Raw genomic sequence first — 21,233 nt, 5'->3', positions numbered from 1 at the left:
TGCCCTTATGAATGTGCATTTTCATGGGGAGGGAGACATTAATCAAATAATCCCACAGTGGACTCTAAAAATGTTAGATATATGGCAAAATACATGATGCAAAGAAATAATTTAATTAGAAATTTTGATTTTGAGATCCAAAAGAAGCCTTCTTGGAGAAAATAATGAGTGTGAAGGAGTCTAAAGAAATGATATGAATTGATTAGGCATGTTGGCAAAGAAAGGTACAGAGTCCCTGTGGTGAGACACAGCAAGACAGATAAGAGAGTATTATTTTAAGGAGTCCAAAGAAGTTAGAACATAGAGGGCAAAAGGCAGAATGGTTTGAGATGGGCTAGAGTGGCAATTAGAGGTAAAGCACTGTAAAGCATTTTAATAAATGTTAAAATATGTAACAGGGATAAAATGAGATGCAAACAGAAGACTCAATACATTCTAATTTCTGTATTCTTTTCCATTATCTTCTGCTAAAAGACATAAAAATTTAAGATTATGTCTCAACTAATTTCTAATGACAGGTCAAGTATAACCTTCATGAATTTTGAGAACAATCACAGAACTAGTAGGGCCACTTCTGTCCTTTTTAGCCAAGACAAAGAAATACATTGGTCTTTGTTGGTTCCTGGAAAAATCTGTACACTGAATTTCCATGTCCAGATGGAATTCTATATTCCTGCCTGTGCCAGTTTGAAAGGATTTCTGTACCCAAGAAAAGTCACGTTTTAATCCCAATCAATCTTGTGGGAGCAATGGTTTCTTCTAATTCCTATTCAGCACTATAGTTTGGAAACTTGATTAGGTTATCTCCAAGGAGATGTGACTCAATCAATTGTGGGTATTAAACTTTATTAGATGGAGGCATGTCTCCACCTATTGTACTTGGGTCTTGAGTAGTTTACTGGGATCCTATAAAAGAGGAAACATTTTTGGAGGGAATGCCTTTTTGAAAATGATGAGAAAGCCACAGCAGAGCTGAGTAGAGGCATGAGGTTGAGAGAATCACAGAGTCCACCAGTCAGCAACCTTTGGAGATTCTGAGAGGGCAGAGAAGGACAACAGAATGACAAGAGCCACAAAGCAGAGTCCACTAGCCAGCGACCTTTGGAGGTGAAGGAGAATGCCCCTGGGGGAGCTTCATGAAACAAGAGGCCTGGAGAGGAAGCTAGCAGACAGCACTGTTTGCCATGTGCCATTCCAGATGAGAGAGAAGCCCTGACCATGTTCACCATGTGCCTTTCAACTTGAGAGAGAAAGCCTGAACTTCATTGGCTTTCTTGAATCAAGGAATTTTTATCTGGATGCCTTAGATTGGACATTTCTATAGACTTGCTTTAATTGGTACATTTTCATGGCTTTAGAACTGCAAACTTGTAACTTATAAAATTCCCCTTTTCTGGTATATTGAAGTCCAGCAGCTAGCAAATTAGAACACTGTCTCTCCCTCACAGTCATTTACCTCACATGCAGAGTATTTGTCAGAGATAACTGTGGCTACTAGTTATTAGTAGGAGTCATAATCTGGAAACTAAGAATATTTCCCTAAACTTGGTCAAGGGAGGTGATAGCTCCCACCTTCTAACTTGATTGTATTCCAGGAAAAAAAAATATTCTTAACATTTAGCAAAAGTTTTGACTTAAGTACTGATCCATATACCACTAAATTATAAAGTCTTCTTTCCTTTTATACTATCTTAGCCCCAATCATCCCTCAAGGTAGAAATTTACTTTTGACCTGAGTCAGTGTGCTTTTTTTTTTTTTTTAATCTTTGTTCCCCTTATTTGTTTATGTTTTTATTATTATTAATTAACGGAAAAAAAGAAATTAACCCAACATTTAGAAATCATACCATTCTACATATGCAATCAGTAATTCTTAACATCATCACATAGACGCATGATCATCGTTTCTTAGTACATTTGCATCGGTTTAGAAGAACTAGCAACACAACCAAAAAAGATATAGAATGTTAATATAGAGAAAAAAAAATAAAAGTAATACTAGTAAAAACAAAACAAAACAAAACAAAACAAAACAAAACAAAAACCTATAGCTCAGATGCAGTTTCATTCAGTGTTTTAACATGATTACTTTACAATTAGGTATTATTGTGCTGTCCATTTTTGAGTTTTTGTATCTAGTCCTGTTGCACAGTCTGTATCCCATCAGCTCCAATTACCCATTATCTTACCCTGTTTCTAACTCCTGCTGGACTCTGTTACCAATGACATATTCCAAGTTTATTCTCGAATGTCGATTCACATCATTGGGACCATACAGTATTTGTCTTTTAGTTTTTGGCTAGACTCACTCAACATAATGTTCTCTAGGTCCATCCATGTTATTACATGCTTCATAAGTTCATCCTGTCTTAAAGCTGCATAATATTCCATCGTATGTATATACCACAGTTTGTTTAGCCACTCGTCTGTTGATGGACATTTTGGCTGTTTCCATCTCTTTGCAATTGTAAATAATGCTGCTATAAACATTGGTGTGCAAATGTCCGTTTGAGTTTTTGCCCTTAATTCCTTTGAGTAGATTCCCAGCAATGGTATTGCTGGGTCGTATGGCAATTCTATATTCAGCTTTTTGAGGAACCGCCAAACTGCCTTCCACAGTGGTTGCACCATTTGACATTTCCACCAACAGTGGATAAGTGTGCCTCTTTCACCGCATCCTCTCCAGCACTTGTCATTTTCTGTTTTGTTGATAATGGCCATTCTGGTGAGTGTGAGATGATATCTCATTGTGGTTTTGATTTGCATTTCTCTAATGGCCAGGGACATTAAGCATCTCTTCATGTGCCTTTTGGCCATTTGTATTTCCTCTTCTGAGAGGTGTCTATTCAAGTCTTTTTCCCATTTTGTAATTGGGTTGGCTATCTTTTTGTTGTTGAGTTGAACAATCTCTTTATAAATTCTGGATACTAGACCTTTATCTGATATGTCATTTCCAAATATTGTCTCCCATTGTGTAGGCTGTCTTTCTACTTTCTTGATGAAGTTCTTTGATGCACAAAAGTGTTTAATTTTGAGGAGTTCCCATTTATTTATTTCCTTCTTCAGTGCTCTTGCTTTAGATTTAAGGTCCATAAAACCGCCTCCAATTGTAAGATTCATAAGATATCTCCCTACATTTTCCTCTAACTGTTTTATGGTCTTAGACCTAATGTTTAGATCTTTGATCCATTTTGAGTTAACTTTTGTGTAGGGTGTGAGATATGGGTCTTCTTTCAAATTCTTTTGCATATGGATATCCAGTTCTCTAGGCACCATTTATTGAAGAGACTGTTCTGTCCCAGGTGAGTTGGCTTGACTGCCTTATCAAAGATCAAATGTCTGTAGATGAGAGGGTCTATATCTGAGCACCCTATTCGATTCCATTGGTCGATATATCTATCTTTATGCCAATACCATGCTGTTTTGACCACTGTGGCTTCATAATATGCCTTAAAGTCAGGCAGTGCAAGACCTCCAGTTTCGTTTTTTTTCCTCAAGATGTTTTTAGCAATTCGGGGCACCCTGCCCTTCCAGATAAATTTGCTTATTGGTTTTTCTATTTCTGAAAAATAAGTTGTTGGGATTTTGATTGGTATTGCATTGAATCTGTAAATCAATTTAGGTAGGATTGACATCTTAACTATATTTAGTCTTCCAATCCATGAACATGGTATGCCCTTCCATCTATTTAGGTCTTCTGTGATTTCTTTTAACAGTTTTTTTTGGTAGTCTCTGTATAGGTTTTTTGTCTCTTCAGTTAAATTTATTCCTAGGTATTTCATTCTTTTAGTTGCAATTGTAAATGGGATTCGTTTCTTGATTTCCCCCTCAGCTTGTTCATTACCAGTGTATAGAAAAGCTACAGATTTTTGAATGTTGATCTTGTAACCTGCTACTTTGCTGTACTCATTTATTAGTTCTAGTAGTTTTGTTGTGGATTTTTCCGGGTTTTCGACGTATAGTATCATATCGTCTGCAAACAGTGATAGTTTTACTTCTTCCTTTCCAATTTTGATGACTTGCATTTCTTTTTCTTGTCTAATTGCTCTGGCTAGAACCTCCAACACAATGTTGAATAATAGTGGTGATAGTGCACATCCTTGTCTTGTTCCTGATCTTAGGGGGAAAGTTTTCAGTTTTTCCCCATTGAGGATGATATTAGCTGTGGGTTTTTCATATATTCCCTCTATCATTTTAAGGAAGTTCCCTTGTATTCCTATCTTTTGAAGTGTTTTCAACAGGAAAGGATGTTGAATCTTGTCAAATGCCTTCTCTGCATCAATTGAGATGATCATGTGATTTTTCTGCTTTGATTTGTTGATATGGTGTATTACATTAATTGTTTTTCTTATGTTGAACCATCCTTGCATACCTGGGATGAATCCTACTTGGTCATGATGTATAATTCTTTTAATGTGTTGTTGGATACGATTTGCTAGAATTTTATTGAGGATTTTTGCATCTATATTCATTAGAGAGATTGGCCTGTAGTTTTCTTTTTTTGTAATATCTTTCCCTGGTTTTGGTATGAGGGTGATGTTGGCTTCATAGAATGAATTAGGTAGTTTTCCTTCCGCTTCGATTTTTTCGAAGAGTTTGAGGAGAGTTGGCACTAATTCCTTCTGGAATGTTTGATAGAATTCACATGTGAAGCCGTCTGGTCCTGGACTTTTCTTTTTAGGAAGCTTTTGAATGACTAATTCAATCTCTTTACTTGTGATTGGTTTGTTGAGGTCATCTATGTCTTCTTGAGTCAAAGTTGGTTGTTCATGTCTTTCCAGGAACCCGTCCATTTCATCTAAATTGTTGTATTTATTAGCGTAAAGTTGTTCATAGTATCCTGTTATTACCTCCTTTATTTCTGTGAGGTCAGTGGTTATGTCTCCTCTTCCATTTCTGATCTTATTTATTTGCATCCTCTCTCTTCTTCTTTTTGTCAATCTTGCTAAGGGCCCATCAATCTTATTGATTTTCTCATAGAACCAACTTCTGGTCTTATTGATTTTCTCGATTGTTTTCCTGTTTTCAATTTCATTTATTTCTGCTCTGATCTTTGTTATTTCTTTCCTTTTGCTTGCTTTGGGATTAGTTTGCTGTTCTTTCTCCAGTTCTTCCAAGTGGACAGTTAATTCCTGCGTTTTTGCCTTTTCTTCTTTTCTGATATAGTCATTTAGGGCAATAAATTTCTCTCTTAACACTGCCTTTGCTGCGTCCCATAAGTTTTGAAATGTTGTGTTTTCATTTTCATTCGCCTCGAGGTATTTGCTAATTTCTCTAGCAATTTCTTCTTTGACCCAGTCGTTGTTTAAGAGTGTATTGTTGAGCCTCCACGTATTTGTGAATTTTCTGGCACTCCGCCTATTATTGATTTCTAACTTCATTCCTTTATGATCCGAGAAAGTGTTGTGTATGATTTCAATCTTTTTAAATTTGTTAAGACTTGCTTTGTGACCCAGCATATCATCTATCTTTGAGAATGATCCATGAGCACTTGAGAAAAAGGTGTATCCTGCTGTTGTGGGATGTAATGTCCTATAAATGTCTGTTAAGTCTAGCTCCTTTATAGTAATATTCAGATTCTCTATTTCTTTATTGATCCTCTCTCTAGATGTTCTGTCCATTGATGAGAGTGGTGAATTGAAGTCTCCAACTATTATGGTATATGTGTCTATTTCCCTTTTCAGTGTTTGCAGTGTATTCCTCACGTATTTTGGGGCATTCTGGTTCGGTGCGTAAATATTTATGATTGTTATGTCTTCTTGTTTAATTGTTCCTTTTATTAATATATAGTGTCCTTCTTTGTCTCTTTTAACTGTTTTACATTTGAAGTCTAATTTGTTGGATATTAGTATAGGCACTCCTGCTCTTTTCTGGTTGTTATTTGCATGAAATATCTTTTCCCAACCTTTCACTTTCAACCTATGTTTATCTTTGGGTCTAAGATGTGTTTCCTGTAGACAGCATATAGAAGGATCCTGTTTTTTAATCCATTCTGCCAATCTATGTCTTTTGATTGGGGAATTCAGTCCATTAACATTTAGTGTTATTACTGTTTGGATAATATTTTCCTCTAACATTTTGCCTTTTGTATTATATATATATATCATATCTGATTTTCCTTCTTTCTACACTCTTCTCCATACCTCTCTCTTCTGTCTTTTTGTATCTGACTTTAGTGCTCCCTTTAGTATTTCTTGCAGAGCTGGTCTCTTGGTCACAAATTCTCTCAGTGACTTTTTGTCTGAGAATGTTTTAATTTCTCCCTCATTTTTGAAGGATAATTTTGCTGGATATTGGAGTCTTGGTTGGCAGTTTTTCTCTTTTAGTAATTTAAATATATCATCCCACTGTCTTCTAGCTTCCATGGTTTCTGCTGAGAAATCTACACATAGTCTTACTGGGTTTCCCTTGTATGTGATGGATTGTTTTTCTCTTGCTGCTTTCAAGATCCTCTCTTTCTTTTGACCTCTGACATTCTAACTAGTAAGTGTCTTGGAGAACGCCTATTTGGGTCTAATCTCTTTGGGGTGCGCTGCACTTCTTGGATCTGTAATTTTCGGTCTTTCATAAGAGTTGGGAAATTTTCAGTGATAATTTCTTCCATTAGTTTTTCTCCTCCTTTTCCCTCCTCTTCTCCTTCTGGGACACCCACAACACGTATATTTGTGCGATTCGTATTGTCCTTGAGTTCCCTGATACCCTGTTCAAATTTTTCCATTCTTTTCCCGATAGTTTCTGTTTCTTTTTGGAATTCAGATGTTCCATCCTCCAAATCACTAATTCTATCTTCTGTCTCTTTAAATCTATCATTGTAGGTATCCATTGTTTTTTCCATCTTTTCTACTTTATCCTTCACTTCCATAAGTTCTGTGATTTGTTTTTTCAGTTTTTCTATTTCTTCTTTTTGTTCAGCCCATGTCTTCTTCATGTCCTCCCTCAATTTCTCGATTTCCTTTTTGAAGAGGTTTTCCATTTCTGTTTGTATATTCAGCATTAGTTGTCTCAGCTCTTGTATCTCATTTGAACTATTGGTTTGTTCCTTTGACTGGGCCATATTCTCAATCTTCTGAACGTGGACCGTTATCTTCTGCTGCTGGCGTCTGGGCCTTTAGTCTGATTTCCCTGGGTGTCGGACCCAACAAGATTGTAAGATTTTTCTGTGAAATCTCTGGGTTCTGTTTTTCTTATCCTGCCCAGTAGGTGGCGCTCGTGGTACACGTTTGTCTCACGTGTTTGGAAGGGATCCCCCCCGGTCACCGTTCTCCTCGGCCTGGGGATTTCCGATCCAATTCTCTCAGTTTGTTTGGGGGGCCGCGCGTGGTGACCCTGTGGCTCCTTTATTAATTTCCCTATTGGTGTTTGGTTGGACCCAATCCCTGCCACTGTCGGAAATTCCCTCCTCTCCCTCCAGTGTGCTTTTTAACAATAAACTTAGAAAGCTACATTCTCAGGTTAAATCTCATTTGGAGTAACTGTGGCCAGTGATCCTCTGTTGCCAAATATCGTTAATTAGGGTGACAAACATTCCTTATATAAAAATGATTTTGTTTTAATTATTATGCTTATAGTGCAACTCTGTTGAAAATAACATGAAATACATGAGCGTGATGTGAGAAAATAACATGAAAAATACATGAGTGTGATGACCTAAGATTTTTGTCTTGATTATTGTCTGTATCAGCTATATCTTTGAGCTATAAAACAACAGAAAAAAGCTACCACCATAATTCTATGAGGACGACATTACTGGACTGAGTTCCTTGAAGGCAAAGACTGTATCTTTTTGTATTTGCATTCTGTTTCAGAGATAGTGGTGCTCTGTAAAAGTTTCATCTGCCCTCCCTAAAGTTTTCATTTGAACCCCCCCACCTGTACTTCCTAGAAGCTTCACTGTTAGACAATGTGTAGTCAATTGATTGCAAAAGGAAGTGACAAGTGAGACAGTGGCAGAAAGTGCCAATTGGCCTCTGACCTTCTCCTGAATTCAGGTCACTGGTTCCTAAAGAGACATTTTCTGTTACCAAAAGATGCCTATGAGGTATGTGTTGCATGGACAGAAAAACAGGCCTAGACAGCATCAGGGAAGTCTTGAAATCATACAGTATTCCCCAAGATGCTGTCTTAGGTTTCTAGGTCTGATAATTGGGGCCATCAAGACCATGATCTTGAGGTTTGCTCTTATGGAACTTATCTCTGTAGCAGAGAAGCTAAACTACTTATAGTTATGCCTAACAGTTACTTCCAGAAAACCTCTTTTGTTGCTCAGATGTGGCCTCTCTAAGAAACTCTACAAGTAAAATCATTACTTTCTCCCCTTTGTGAGACATGGCTTCTAGGGGTGAAAGTCTCCCTGGCAAAGTGGGACATGATTTAAATCAACATTGCCTTCTTGACCAAAAAGGGGGGAAAATGTAACAAAATAAGGTATCAGTGGCTAAGAGACTTCAAACAGAGTCAGGAGGCTATTCTGGTGGCTACTCTTATGCAAGCTTCTACTAGATATTGCTGATTGCCATGGTATGTTAAGCCCCAAGCAACAGTTTTCCTGTAAAACCTAAAGAATACCTAGGACTTTATCTGAGATGCTATAAAGGTTTCACACACCAAATTTATTTTAGATGGTTCCTAGGCCAGCAAAGTCCAGAAATGCAATTACCAGTCTCTCCAATAGTATCAACCAGTTGCATCCCCATCCCACAATTCTGACATCCCTTTCCAACATGAAGTTAGAATGGGTATCGCCCAAATAACCTTAAAGATTGGGAGAAGGATCAAAGGGAAGGAGGCGTTGTAACAGAGAAGTTAGGATTTAACAAACGAGTATGACTACTGTCATTATATTGATATTTCTTTTTAGTCTCCAGTGTCTTGGAACAGCTAGAAGGAAAAACCTAAAATTGTGAAACTGTAACCTATAGCATGCACTGAAATCTATTCTATAACTACTTGTTACAATGTGCTTTGAAATTTATCTTTTTTTTTTTGTATATATGCTTTATTTCACAATATAAATGTTTTGCTTTTTTTTCAAAGAATTGGCGCTTGCCAAAATGGCAGGACTGGGAGGAGTTTACAGCTTCTGCCTAGACCTTGCCTCCGACACGGAGGCGGGGCCCGCTCTGCGGAATCCCACAGTTTCCGGTGTGCGTCTGGTCCCCGCAGTGACGCTGCAGGGCGCCTGCCTACCTCCTAGCGTCCACGATGGTAGTGACGCGTGTATCCTGGAGGATGGCAGACATTGACTTGGACCTGTGGTTTCCAGCCATCTGTATCCCTTCTGCTCAGCTTTCTGCGCGATAACCAGCTCTCAGAGAGGGCAACAAGTTTGCCAAGGTGACAGCATAACCCAGCAGGATGCCAATGCCTCTTCCCTTTTGGATATATAGCTTCTGACTCAAGTCTGCCAAGGCCCCAAAGTGAAATTTATAGGTAAATGGACCGGTGACTAAGAAGGCTAAGGAGACTTCATCCAGTGACAGCAGTGAGGACAGCGGTGAGGAGGAAAAAGCCCAAGAGCCTCTAGCTAAGAAGGGTACTGTATCTGCTAAGCAGGCCATACTGTCTCAGCATCCTGGAAAGGCTGTGGCCAAAGCATCAGAGAGTAGCAGCCATGAAGAATCCAGTTATGATGAAGAGGAGGAGGAGAAAAGGAAAAACCCTGTCTTTGAAGGAAGTTAAGCCCCAAGCCAAGGTAGCTAACACTCCTCCCAAGAGTCTAAAAGCTCTGAATCTGATTCTGACTCAAGCTCAAAGGAAGAGGCACCAAAGAATCAGAAGCCAAAGACAGCACCTGTGGCTCCCAAAGCACAGGTAAAAGGTTCAGGCAAACCAGACACACAAGCTCGCACAGCACTTAAAGTAGCAAATGGCCAAGCAGCTAGCGGCAGCAGCAGCAGCAGCAGCAATGACTCAGAGGAGGAGAAGAAGACTGTACTTAAAAAGCAAGTTGTGGCCAAGGCCCCCATGAAGGCAGCTGCTGCCCCTACGCATTAGCGTTCTAGCAGTGAGGACTCCTCCAGTGAAGAAGAAGAACGGAAAAATCCGTTAGGAATAAACCAGGTCCTTACAGTTCAGTCCCCCTACCTTCTGTTCCCCCATTGAAGAAGTCCCTGGGGACCCAGACCCCCAAGAAAACTGCAAAGAAACAGCCAGAGAAAAACAGTCAGGGGAGCAGCGATGAGTCTCATTCAAGTTCTGAGGAAGAAAAGAACACCCCAGCTAAGGCAGTCATCTCTAAAGCAACCACTAAACCAGCTCCAACAGAGAAGGCAGGAGAAGGCTCCTCAGACAGCTCAGCCTCTGATAGCTCTGAGGATGAAGCTTCTGCCAAGCCAGCCAGCACCACCAAGAATCCCTCAAGGAAAGCAACCGCCACCACCAAACAGCCTGCAGCTAAACCAGCTGCAATTCCCAAGTCACTTGCCAGCAGTGTTTGGAAGCCTCTCATGAGAAAGGCTGATAGCACCTCCAGCGAGGAAAAGAGCAGTTCTAGTGAGGAGAAGGAGGAGAAAATGACAAAGATTGTGGCCACACCTAAGTCTAAGGTGGCAGCTGTTGCGCTCAAACCTGTAATGAAGGTGAAGGCGGGGTCACAAAAGAATGACAAGAAACAGAAGGAAAATAAGAGTGGGGACAGGGGTCAATGACCTGAGCAGTCAAAGACCCTGTCTTATTTTTCCACTCAGCTTTTATTCATGAATCATAACAGAAAGTGCATGCATGATTATTTTTTGTTCTTCTTAACACAATGCATATTTCTTGCTTAGTGTTTAATCTTTATTTATAACTCTTATGGGGAAAGAATGGTCTGAGGACACAGCCCAGTGCGTTGACTGTTCTCTCCCAGCGTCTCAGAACAGGACTTTTGACGGTTTGCCACCATCTGGCAGAACACAATGTGCTGTGTTCAGCTGTTCTTCATCCTGGTTGAGAACAGCCATGTATGCTCCTTAGACTGAAGTCACCACAGACAGCCAAAGCAGCTGCATCTCTACCTGCCAAACAACGCCCTCATGGTGCAGGGGCAGTGGCTCTGATTCAGCCAGCTCCAGCAGTGAGGAGGAGGACGAAGAAGAAAAGGCATCTTAACTCCCAATTAAAAAGAAGCCACAGGAGGTAGCAGGAGCTGTAGCCCCTTCCTGGTTTGCTTCCAAAAAGAAAATGAAGGCTGAGGGCCACAGTGGTTCTCCCTCTGTTGACTCCAGTGTGGAGGAGAAGGAAGAGAAGCCTAAGGGCAAGGGTACTCCAAAGCCACAAGCACCCAAGGCCCATGGCACTTCTGTACTGACTGCCCATAATGGAAGAGCAGTCAGGGGCAACAGATAGGAGGAAAAAAAAAAAAGGTGACAGTGGCAGTTACCATGCCAGGAAAAAAATGGAAGCAGAATGAAGCTACCAAGGAGGCAGAGACTCCTAAAGTAAAAAGGCTGAAGCTCCAGACCCCGAGCACATTTCCTGAAAGGAAAAAAATAGAGAAAAGGGCATCATCCCCATTCCGAAGGGTCAGGGAGGAGGAAATTGAGGTGGATGAACAAGTGGCAGGCAACTCCTTTGATCCCAAGCCAGGTGCAGCTGGAGATTGGGGGGAACGAGCCAGTGAGGTTCTGAAGTTTACCAGAGGCAAATACTTTGGCAAGAGAAGACCAAGAAGAAGCGGGGCAGCTCCTGTAGCAGGCTCCATTTCCAACCAGGTCAGTTCCATTAAGTTTGGTAACGAGTGACCTGGGACCATCCGTGGTGAAGCAGGGCTGATGATGTGAGACCACTCACTTTCCCCAGTTGACCTAAGAACCCTCAACTCTCTTAGGGAAGGTCTGGTTGATGGGCAGCAGTTTAAGTGTAGATCCTAAGACTTTGCAACTTAACATCCTCACTGGTCCTTTTCTGTGATCCCAGTTTTGTAGAGATTTGTTTTTTAGTATTGTGTAGCAAGGAAAAGCTAAAGGGCGTACCATTTTAAAAGAAAATTTACTTTAGTTGTCATTCCCTTCTCCCTGTTGTGTGGAAGTCTTCATACTGAGCAATTTGTATATTTTGTATTACTTTCCTATTGATTTTTTGTTGTAATTTTCAGAGGCAGGTTCCCACAGATAAAATCTTAACTACTGTCCAAGACATAATAAAGATCATGTGTGAATTTTTATAATTTACTTGGAGGAGAATTCACAGGTGGTTCACTTTTCCTCTCTCCTACCCCTCCTCAAAGTCCAGGTGTGAGAAAGTTAAAGAACGGTTAATGTATACATACATGTCTGTTAAACATGCCTTATGTATTTTGTACTTTATTCATTAGACCTGGGATTGACGCTTTCAGGCAGTGTGGACCTACTTACTTTCTGGGATAAAATTTACTGTTTTGTTACAGACAAAATTTGTTGTGGTGTGAATGCTTAGGTCAGTCAGAAATTTTTTTAATAATTTTATCATTATTATATAATGTTCGCAATAAATAGCTTTTTTTTAAAGCAAAAAAAAGAAAAGAACAAAACAAAACAATAGAATCGGGGCTTTAACCGAAGCCTTTCCTAATTAACAGTAACTTTTTAATTGACTTTTTGTTTTCATAAATAGTAAAGAAAGGGCGAAACACCCGTGGCCGTGAACGTTTCATATAAAGACAATCTTATTCCTGGAGATCTGTGCAGGATTCATCTCATAATGGACATGGAAGTCTATTTACGCAGGTGTTTCCGTAGTGTAGTGGTTATCACGTTCGCCTCACACGCGAAAGGTCCCCGGTTCGAAACCGGGCGGAAACAGGCTTTGGTACCCTTTTCTTTTTTTTTTTTCCTATATCCTTTTTTTTTTTTTTTTTCCTAATATGTATGTTTTAACTCCGGAGATTTTTCAACCCGGTTATATTTTCAAACGTGAGAACAACGCAGGCACAGCGTGGAGGTCGTTTATTCGCCCACGGGGGCGCGGGCGACGCGGTGTAGCGCTCCCGTCTGAGGCCGGCCACCAGCCGCCACCGAGATAAATGTTTTCAACCAAAATCTGCTGACCCAGTGCAGGGTGGAAGGGAGTGTCGTAGGCGCCGGGCCCTGAGGGCGGTGGCGGTGGATGTGCGGCGCCTGGATCGGGCGCACCGCGGGCAGCGGGACCAGGCCAGCGATTCCGGTAACCGCATTACCCTCCGGGAGCCGGAGGCTTCACCCGGCTGTTCGGCTTATTCCAGGCGGGGCGGGCCGACACCGCTCGGCGAGGGAACCGAGGCCAGCTGTTCCGCAGCTGGGATGGAGCAAGCTCGCTCGACGACCTTTGCGGGCATCTGTGCTACTTGTTGGATTTTCAGCACTGGAGAGAGAGTGTGTTAGGATGACCAACTTTTTAGAGAGCCAACCTGGGACTCAGCAATACCAGAACAAAACAAGCAATAATATAATGTATATTAAATAATTATACGCATACGTGACCCGACCCGCGGGACAGATGAACCTGGACCTGGGGGAGGGAGTGAGAATTGAGGGGACAAGAGACACAAAGAACGGAGACAAGACAGGATTCTGATCAAGTCTCCTTTATTGAGGGCGAATCCAGGTATTTATGCAGCCAGAAAGGGGAGGTGACTTGTATCGGGCGTTGGCAGAGAGTAAGTTAGGAAAGGCAGAATAGCCAAGGCTGGTCAGCTGATTTCGGGGAAGGGCAGAGCTGAAGTGAGGAACTAGAAACTTAACTTGAGTTAGTACCTAAGATGGCGTCAGGCCACAAGATGGCCGGCACACTGCCGGTGCCATAAGCAGTTTCCCACAGGTCCCCCTTTTTTATTATTTTCAAAAAAGGTGGAGACTGTGACAACTGCCTATCCCAAGGGGACTGTGCCTGTCTTAGGTCAGGACACCACAAAGTAGGCAACCTGAAACCTTACCCGTCATGGAGGCTTAGGGCAGCATGAGGCCAGGCCTCTGTCTTAGGTGGTAGATTGCTCAGGCTAAGGTGTCCAGTTGCCCGTCATTGGCTACCCAGTCCAGCACTCTGGAATGTGCAGATGGAGTGTTTTTTATAGGTATTCATCAAGATTACCATCGCAATCTGCTGCGTCTAGTCTCTGATAGTGGACCTGAAGGGGCTGCATTTTTATGGCTTCAATTTGTTGTTTTAAGAAGGCCATCACTTTATTGAAGAGGATAGGTCCTAGCAAAATTAGTATTAGTAAGCCAAGCAAGCGTCCTAGAAGTGGGAGAAAATAAGGCAATAGTCCATTAAACCCGCTCCACAGAGGGGTCTCAGCCAGTTTTCTTCTTCTTTTCATCAGATCTTCTTGCAATTTTTTAATTTTGTCTCTGATGATGCCAGATTTGTTGGCGTAGAAGCAGCAGTGTTCCTGTAAAGGCAAGCATATTCCCCCATGCACTGCGGTTAATAAATCTAATCCCCTTTGGTTTTGAAGGACTACCTCGGCAAGGGAGTCTAATTGGTCTTGGATATCCTGAATAGTGCCTGATAAAGCTTGCACATCCTCAGTTAACTGTTTTGATAATTCAGTATACTGAGTGATAGAAACCCCTAAACCAGCAGATCCAGTACCTAAAGCTCCAAAAATACCTGTTGTAGCTAGGAGGGGAATCATCTGCACGGCCCTTTTGTGGCCGCCAGCAATAAGGTCGAGTCTGGGGATAGGCACTGGCTCCTCCCTGTCAATGACATCAATGTTAGGAAGGAGTATACCTAAGACACACAACCCAGTCCAGTTTTGTGGGAGTGTAGTATAAGCAAGGCTACCACCGCCTATGAATACAGTGCTGTTAGTGGGACAGAGGGGATCAGAGATATTAATTGCCTCCTGACAACCGATAGAGAGCACGCCGAAATCTATCTTATTACTATCATTAGAGGATGGCGAGGAGAAACAAAGAGTGCTATTCTTGAACTTTGGCAGTACTCAGAAAGGTGTGGAGATACTGCAAGAGCTAGAGAAGTTGCCATAGGTATTATTGCGTGGTGGCAAGGCAAGGGGCAGGGGGCCTCCCATCCGTAGGCAAAGCCAGCAATCAGAAGCCAAATCTGGCTTGGAGATATTAAGTAACTTCTAAGTAGCAGTTAAAATATCCAAAGTTTGAGGGTCTAAATTTATATCTTGGGTTTTTACTTTAGCTAACGGGTAATAATGAAGCTGAGGATATAAGTGATCAATCATTGTAATTTCTCCTTGACTACGAGCTCTCTGGCCTGATCTTGTGGACCTCCTCCGTCTGACATGTGTATTGGAGGTGTAGGTGGCCAGCACACCTCCTTCCCTATTTTGGCATCGCTGCCGCCACAGTTGCTTAGTTGGAGCTTAGAGTTGCCTATGCCTTCAGGCGGCTTAAACATTGAATCTGTGTGAGCCAATTTAGTAAAATAGTAAGTCTTGTTATTGCTTTTGTCTATGCATTGCGAATGTGCCGTATAGCATTGAGCATTAATAGAGGGATATACTGTGTTACAATTACACTTTGGTAATACCCCATTAACGGGGAATTCTAGGTCAGGAGGCTTCAAACAAACCCATCTTTGATAATTCCCTACCTCAGAGATGTGACCAGTTAATAGGTAGGCTACCTTCTCACCACAATTTCGCTGCAACGTGTAGGTTCCTATCAAGGGTGTGGCTTCAATTTCCTCGTAGCAGTTACAAGCACTGGCATGGATTTTATTTACCAGCTTTCTGATGGCCTGTGGGTCATCCCAGCCACCATAGGAGGCTTTTAGGAGTAAACCCAAGATGATAAGTATGCAGGGTATTATTCCTGATGGAGCCATCTTTGATTATAGTGCTATTGGCCCGCTCTTAGAAAGGGAGACAAGCTAACGTAGCAAAGCACCCTACCGCACATAAATATGCTACAGCGATCAAAATTCTTTCTAATGGATTCCAATCCTTAGGGGCAACTGTCGCTAGTCCGGCTGCAAACAGCAGGGCTAGAAACCAATCGGCAGTAAAAGCCAGCAATTCATGTGACACCAGTGGAGGGCGGGGGTTTACTAGTAGGTTAAGTTCTTAGACTTCGGCCGTGCGTAGGCTAGCCGTCTTCGGGTGGGCTGTAGCAGGGCTTGCCGGTTTGTTAGTGGCTTCAGATGCGCTGGAAGAGAAAAAGAGAGAGAAATGTCTTTCTCAGGGCGATTTCTTTGCCCTGGACAGATTGTTATTGTCTATTTTATTAATCGTTCTGGTAACCATCTGGCTGAATCTAATTCTTTAGAATATATGCAGACCGATCCCCTGCCCCATATTAGAACAGGATCTGATCCATGCCACGTATTATCTAGTGGGTCCTTCCAGAGGACCGTGGCAAACTGTGTTTTGGACTTTGTGTGCCAGAATCGTTCTGCAGCAGAATGTCCATCTTGATCCAAAGTTAAAAAATTTAAAATTAAAAGAGAATGTGATATTAGGTTTCTGGGTGATCTTTTAGTGGGGTACCACTCCCCCTTTTTTATTTTCTCAATGGTGTTTTTTAAGGATAAATTTGCTCATTCTACCATTCCTTGTTCTTGTGGGTTGTATGGTATGCCTGTGGTATGTTTGATTTGTAGTTGTTGGCAAAATTTTTTAAACATTTGACTTGTGTATCTGGGACCGTTATTAGTTTTTATATGCTGGGGGGTCCTTAGTGCAGCCATGGCTGCTAACATGTGTGCAGTAATTTGTTTTCCTGCCTCACCGGTTTGGGGTGTAGCAAATATAAATCCACTAAAGGTGTTTATGCTAACATGCACATATTTGAGATTGCCAAATTTTGGGATGTGTGTTACATCCATTTGCCATAATGCATTGGGCACTAAACCTCGGGGGTTAACCCCTAAATGTGGTGTAGGTAGATGTGTAACACAGCCCGGGCACTGTTTAACTATTTGGCGAGCTTGCTCTCTGGTGATATGAAACATTAGTCTTAAGGTGCGAGCATTGAGATGATGCAGTTTTTGAGCTTCCATAGCCTTTGTGACTAAGTCGGGTAGTTGGTTACTGAGGACAATGTTTGCACAGCATGTGATACGTGTGACTTGGTTAGATAATTGATTTCCCAAGGACAGTGGCCCAGGGAGATTAGTATGAGCTCTAAGGTGACCAACAAAGAATTGTTGGGTTCTATTCTGAATGAGGGATTGTAGTTGAACAAACAGACAAGCTGCTTGAGAATCATTTTTAATTTGAGCTGCAGTTTCCAATAGTGGCACAGATTGAGCAATATAGGCACTATCTGTATAAAGATTGAAGGATCTGTCTGGATAGGCTGAAAACACTGCTACAACTGCTTGCACTTCTGTTATTTGAGCAGAATCGCAATGCGTTTGGAATTGAATGATTTCATTATTGAAACGTAAGCAGCGATCCCTGACGAGGACCCATCAGTAAATATTAAGAGGGCATCCTCAGTTGGCTGCAAGGAAGTTTTAAGAGGAAATACAAAGTCATGAGTGCTAATGAAGTGCAAAAGTTTATTGTTAGGGTAATGATTGTTCATTTGACCAGAGTAAGAGGCGCAGGCGATAGGCCAACAGTCTGTAGTTTGAAAAACCAATTAACTTGCGCTATAGTGTATGGTTGAATAATTGTGTCTGGATCTTTACTAAAATATTTGATACTTTGTTTTTGACCTAAGAGGATGATATTGGCAACTGCCTGGTAGTAGGGGTAAATAGTTTTTGTGGGAGAAGCGTGTAGATGAACCCACAGAATAGGTGCCTTTTGCCAGAACACAACCGTAGGTGTGAAAGTTGTTCGACAAATTACTAGAGCTAATGGTTGAGTATAATCTATGACAGTAATAAATTGTGATTGGATAGCTTGTTCTATTTTGTGAATTGCTTCACGTCCTTCGGGGGTAATGGTTCTAGGGGAATTAGGGTTAGAATTTCTCTGAAGGCGGTCAAATAATGGCTTGAGATCCCCAGTAGTCAATTTTAGGTAAGGCCGGAGCCAGTTAATGTCTCTTAAAAGTTTTTGGAAGTCATTTAAAGTTGATAATTTGTCCAATCTTAATTCTATTTTTTTGGTTGGTGATTTTATTCCCGTTTAAGCGGAACCCTAGATATGTGTATGGGTCTTGTAATTGAACTTTTTCAGGGGCTATTTGGAGCCCATGAAATGCTAAAGCCTTAGTTAGATCATGATAACATTTTAAAACATCCTGACCGTCTTTTTCTGCTATTAATATATCATCCATATAATGAATAATGTAAAGAGCTTTCCATCTTTTTTTAGTACCTGAGATTGGCTAAACTTACGAATTTCTGGCACAAGGTAGGGCTATTAGCCATACCTTGAGGCAGAACTTTCCATTGGTATCGTTTCATGGGTTCTCTGAAATTGGTGGATGGTACACTGAACGCAAAGCACTTTTGACCTTCTGGGTGTAGAGGAATGGTAAAGAAACAATCTTTGAGGTCTATAATGATTTTGTAGTAATTGAGGGGGATGGCTACAGGAGAGGGCAATCCTGGCTGTAAAGCTCCCATGAGTACCATAGTTTTGTTAACCGCCCTTAAGTCCTGTAATAACCTCCATTTTCCTGATTTTTTTCTTAATCACAAAGATAGGTGTGTTCCAAGGTGAGCTACTTCCAGTGATATGACCTGCACTAACTTGTTCCTGTACTAACTGTTGTGCAGCCTGAAGTTTTTCAGTAGACAAGGGCCATTGATTTATCCATACTGGCTCATTTGAGAGCTATGTGATTTTTTCTGCATGGGGTACAGGAGAATTAATGACCCTTAGGATAAATTTCCCAGTTACTTCTTGTTAAGTTGTCTTTTGATCTCTAAGAGTTGTGCAATGCCTGATTCATTCTTTCCTAGCCGTTTTCCGGGTCGGAACCCTTGAGAAAGCATTTGAGCAGTGACTGTGTCACTGGGGCTGAACATAAGGAGTCCTAATTGGGACAGTAGGTCTCTATCCCAGAGATAAATGAGTCCTTGGATGGCATATGGCCGTATCGTTTCTTGATTTCCTTCCTTGTCTTTCCAGATTAATACTTTTGCACTTTTTTCAGGATTTTGATTTTGACCTATTCTTTGCCCAGAAATGGGGGGTGTTTTTAGAGGGCTGAGGCACTTTTCCGGCCAGGAATCCAGCTCCAGTCTGGCTTAATTATAGCTTGTGTGCCTTTCCAGCCTGGGAGGGCTTTGCTTGCAAAGTCCAGTTTAACTATGCCCCCAATTTCCAAGACCATGGGTGGCACTTCCATGACATTTCTATAGGAAAAAGTTAGTTGCCCAGGACCCTGCCCTGGGCAAAGGAAAACCACATTAACACTTAGACCTTTTTAAGCATAGGTTCTAGGCCTGAGCTGGAGTTAACTGGAGGGTAGAGAGGCAGTGCCATGTTCCAGCCGGGCTTCTAGACTCCGAGACTCTGACTGTACAGCAGGCAGAGCTCAGGATGTTAATTGCTTTTTGCTTAATAAATCAGAATGATCTTGTAAAATACTAAATAAGTTTTGCAACATATAATTAGGAATTAGTGACAAGTAGCAAAATTGAAAGCAGAGTGTTAATAGTGATATGCATTCATAGTAAATGATCAGATTTTGTAAAATGAATTTATTGGACTGATTGAAAAGGAATGCAGGGATGAGGATTCTTTATAATTGGTAGTGTGTTTTTGCTAATTTTAAATTGATTGCATGCAATTTGTATGATATATAGATATATATTTTGTTATAATAGTGGTCAAATTCCAATTTGCTTACATGACCAGGCCCAGTTTGGTCCTCTGGGAACTGGCTAGGGACCAAGAGGAGCTTTCTGGGACTTAGAAATCTTTATGAAAGTACATCTCTGTCTGGGAGGATAGCCAGTCCTCCCAGCTAGAGTGCACATTTTAATTGTTTCTTTTCAAGGTCATGTGATAGCAACATGAGCTGCATGTAATGGCAACATTAGGTGAATAGAACAGATACCACAAGTATAATAATAGAAAACATTACAGCCTTAATGCTGAAACCAATAACATTTTTGCATGACATGCTTAAAAAGTTTTTTAAATAGAGCATTAGAAGCCTCCATATCCATGGAGTGTAGCAATTCCTTAAGTAAATATAAATATTCTCGCTGTATCGACAGTGAGTTGCCCATTATAAAACATAAATCTAAAAGCCCTCCCAAATTCCAGGAGGCGTGTACCCTTTCGGTTTCTTAGTAAAGGAATATTCCTATGCTGTGACATAAAACATAAATCCAAAAGTCCCTCTCAAATTCCGGAGGCACCAAGTCCCTCCCCTATTCCAGGAGGTGCCTTATCTCTTGTGGGAACCAGGGACGAACTTCTTTTAAAAATTCAAAAAATTGTAACAAATTTTTAATTTTAACCTTTACTTCCCGTGTCTTTAAAGCATCTTTTAAACCTTCTACAAAAGTTTCATGCTGACTAATTGCTTGTCCCATAATCACTGACCACTTACTGAGGGTCCTGTCTGCAGGGCAGGTTCCCCAGCAGTGTCCTCTATGCTGCTCCTTTGAGCCTATTATTTGCGCCTTAATATTCTTCTACTTTGACCCGGCTGGGGTTTCACAGTCAGCATTCTTCACTGGACCCCTCGTACTCAGGTCCCTGTTCAGGCGCCACTTGACCCGACCTGCGGGACAGACGAACGTGGACCTGAGGGAGGGAGTGAGAATTGGGGGGACAAGAGACACAGAGAACGGAGACAAGACAGGATTCTGATCAAGTCTCATTTATTGAGGGCGAATCCAGGGTATTTATGCAGCAAGAAAGGGGGAGGTGACTTGTATCGGGTGTTAGCAGAGGTTGGGCGTTACCCTGCGGTTAAGCAACCAATCAACAGAGAGTAAGTTAGGAAAGGCAGAATAGCCAAGGCTGGTCAGCTGATTTCGGGGAAGGGCAGAGCAGAAGTGAGGAAATAGAAACTTAACTTGAGACAGAAACTTAACTTGAGTTAGTACCTAAGATGGTGTCAGACCACAAGATGGCCGGCACACTGCCGGTGCCATAAGCAGTTTCCCACACATACGTTTTATTACTTTAACTTAAAAATGTGAAAGAGATTTTGAACTGATATTATCCTAGTTACTGTTCTGTTACATAAATGCTATTATTTAATGAAGAACAGCAATAAGAATAGGTAAGTGACAATTAGCAGTAATTGATAATAGTACTAATTAAACAAATAATGGCTGAAAAAATGTAACAACTTTTCTGTTGTTTCTTTCTGCCCTCTAATACAGAAACTTTTAAACTATTGGATGTTTAAAATTCGTGGGTTATATTATTGGGTATTTTCAAGATACGTACA

General features: G+C 41.2%; 1 non-coding gene and 1 pseudogene across 1 annotated transcript; both read left to right on the top strand.

Annotated features, from left to right (window-relative positions):
- The first annotated feature begins 9,050 nt into the window (after positions 1-9,050).
- LOC143668958 (nucleolar and coiled-body phosphoprotein 1 pseudogene) lies at positions 9,051-11,720 on the top strand (annotated as a pseudogene).
- A 965-nt stretch (positions 11,721-12,685) lies between these two features.
- On the top strand, positions 12,686-12,758 carry TRNAV-CAC (transfer RNA valine (anticodon CAC)). Its single transcript has one exon. It is a non-coding gene; the product is annotated as a tRNA-Val (tRNA).
- Positions 12,759-21,233: the final 8,475 nt, after the last annotated feature.

Source organism: Tamandua tetradactyla, chromosome 25 (genome assembly GCF_023851605.1).
Source record: "Tamandua tetradactyla isolate mTamTet1 chromosome 25, mTamTet1.pri, whole genome shotgun sequence".
NCBI classification, from domain to species: domain Eukaryota; kingdom Metazoa; phylum Chordata; class Mammalia; order Pilosa; family Myrmecophagidae; genus Tamandua; species Tamandua tetradactyla.
This window is presented reverse-complemented; position numbering and strand designations above follow the sequence as displayed.